Source organism: Ostrinia nubilalis, chromosome 28, assembly GCF_963855985.1.
Source record: "Ostrinia nubilalis chromosome 28, ilOstNubi1.1, whole genome shotgun sequence".
Classification (NCBI taxonomy): Eukaryota; Metazoa; Arthropoda; class Insecta; order Lepidoptera; family Crambidae; genus Ostrinia; species Ostrinia nubilalis.
The window spans coordinates 1,278,218-1,280,813 of record NC_087115.1 but is presented as its reverse complement, the minus strand read 5'-3'; the positions used below and the strand labels follow the sequence as shown (position 1 = coordinate 1,280,813).

Sequence of the window (2,596 nt, the reverse complement as noted above, 5' to 3'; positions counted from 1 at the left end):
AAGCATAAATTATTCACATCTAAAAAATCTAAGATTCTTGAACCATAATAATTAGAGGAAGAACTACCCCAAGAAGCATGCTGGGCGTTAAAGTCTCCCATTATTAAAATAGGTTTTGGAAGGGACGGTAAAATATTAAGTAAAATTTCATCATATATGATAGAGGATGGATGTGGGATATAAATGGAAACAAAACAAATACCATTTACAGAGACTGCTATAATGGAATAATCATCGTTATGAACGGGAATAGGAATATGTTTAAAAGGCCAAGAATGCTTGACCAGCAGTGCAACACCGCCATAACCGTCTAGACGGTCCTCTCTAATGCAGGCATAGCCTGCCACTTTAAAACAACTACTAGATTTAAGCCAAGTCTCTTGGAGAGAAATGGCTAACGGGTCATATTTATTTATCAAATGGAACAAATCAGATTTCTTACTGTAAATACTGCGGCAATTCCATTGAATTACCACCGAATTCATTATTATTTATAAAATTACTATCAAATGAATAATTATTTTTGTCACTTACAGGGTTTTGGGATGAGGCAGCGTTGGGCGGTGTGAAGTTTGAATTATAATGAGACAATGAATTAATAAGTGTAATAATAAGTTCTTTAACAGACATAATATCAGACAGTAAAGAGTCTTTACTTGAATCTTTATAAGCAGTGCCAGATGAAGGAAAGTTTATGTTGAAGTCTTTAGTAAGAGCATCATGAGAGGCCTTATCATATCCAGGACTAATTACTGGTGGGGATCTAGGCTTAAGAAATACTGTTTTTTTATATGAACTCCTGCTGGGTATACTATCAGATGAATTTTTCAAAACTGGTCTATTTGTGTTAACTGGGGCTACTGATCTCAAAGCATCAGCATAAGACTTGCCAAGAGGAGGGTGTAATTTTAAAGCCTCAGAATAAGAAATACAATTCTTAGCCATTGTCTCTTTAATTTGCTTTTGGCGGGAAAACTCAGGACATTTTTTACTAGTTGCAAAGTGAGACCCTGTACACAGACAACATTTAACAAACTCTTCATCAACTGAACAGCTGTCACCCGAGTGGTCATGACCACATTTAAAACATTTGGGAAGAGATCTACACTGTGATTTAATGTGACCATATTTGCAGCATTTGTAACATTGTATAGTGGGGAAAATGTATAAGTCCACGGGCAGAGAATTGTAACACATAAATACTCTCTTTGGAAGTACTTGTCCATCAAATGTGAGAACTACAGTCTCTATAGGTATGTATTCAACTGTGTCTTTTCCAATAGTTTTCCTTTTCAATCTCCTTACTTTAAGAATGTTGCCACAACCTATAGGGACTGTAATATTCTGTATGACTTCCTCATCAGTCCAGCTGGTTGGAATGCCCCTCACTACTCCCATGCGAGTAACATTGGATGTTGGAATAAACGCTTTGTAATGATTATTGGTCAAGACAGTGCTACTTATGAATGTATTGGCATCCTCATAATTAGAAAAGGAAATAGCTGCACGATTTCTGCCTATACGTTTTAAACTGCCATTTATTATGTTTTTAAAACCATGCTTTTTCAAAAACAAACCAAGAGAAACCGGGTGAATTGAAGTATTTTGATTGGAAGTTGTCTGTTCTTTTTGTATGTGTATGACATATGGAGAAACATCAGATGCCTGGTAAAGATTCCTACCAATTGGTAGACGCTGAGAATTCAAATTATTGTTCTCAAACTCAACATCAAGTGAGTTTGGTGAGTTTGACACTGGCACAGAGTTTTTAGCAGTAGTATCATTGAAATTGTTTGGTTGTTGTTTTGGCTGAATTAGCGTGTCGGAATGAGATTCCGAGTGACATTCACATGAATCAAGCGAAGGAACTGTAGAGTCATTCGGGGTAACAGCACGCGGTGGGTAAAAGTACGCGGTGGTCCGATCTCCGACAGGGGTGGGGGAGCCGAGGTCTGTGTTTGTAAAATAGAGTGGCGCTACTGTCGCCGTTTAGGAGCCACGCGCCGCGCCGACGCAATCTAAGTACTGGTCGCGACACGTCGCCGAATACTTGTAGCACGCTTATTTCGTTTAATTTTTATGCCACGGAAAAGTGTGCTGTAGTTAAATGGATAGCTCTGTGCCAGTAAGTATACTATATTTCTATTGTTCATTTAATGTAGTTTTGATCTAAGTTTATCATATTCGTAAAAAGTATTTAACGTGTGTGTTGTGACTGATTATTTGGTATAATTGCCGATTGGGGTAAGAGTACGAGATTAATAGTACGCACGCGTACGTTTACCCCCGTTGCGCACTTATACCCCAAATGAAATAAAAATATCAAAAATTGTTCAATCTTTCAGAATACCTACACCAAAATGCCGAGAAATTACATAAGGAAGGCCCCTCAGCGGACCCTCATCTCATCTCAATGATGACCAAATAATGAAGGCCAATTATTTTGATCTCAAAGTGTGACTATTGCCAATATAAATAATTTAAGACAAGATTCACATTATAATAGATACAGGGTGGAATTTTGTAATGCCACCTGGAGGGAAAGTACTCTTAGTAATGTAGAGGAATCGAACCAACTAAAATTTGTTAAAAATTA

General features: G+C 37.4%; 1 long non-coding RNA gene across 1 annotated transcript; it reads left to right on the top strand.

The window, feature by feature from the left end:
* The first annotated feature begins 1,871 nt into the window (after nucleotides 1-1,871).
* Nucleotides 1,872-2,596, top strand: LOC135085366 (uncharacterized). Its single transcript, XR_010260087.1, has 2 exons — nucleotides 1,872-2,125; nucleotides 2,346-2,596. It is a non-coding gene; the product is annotated as an uncharacterized LOC135085366 (long non-coding RNA).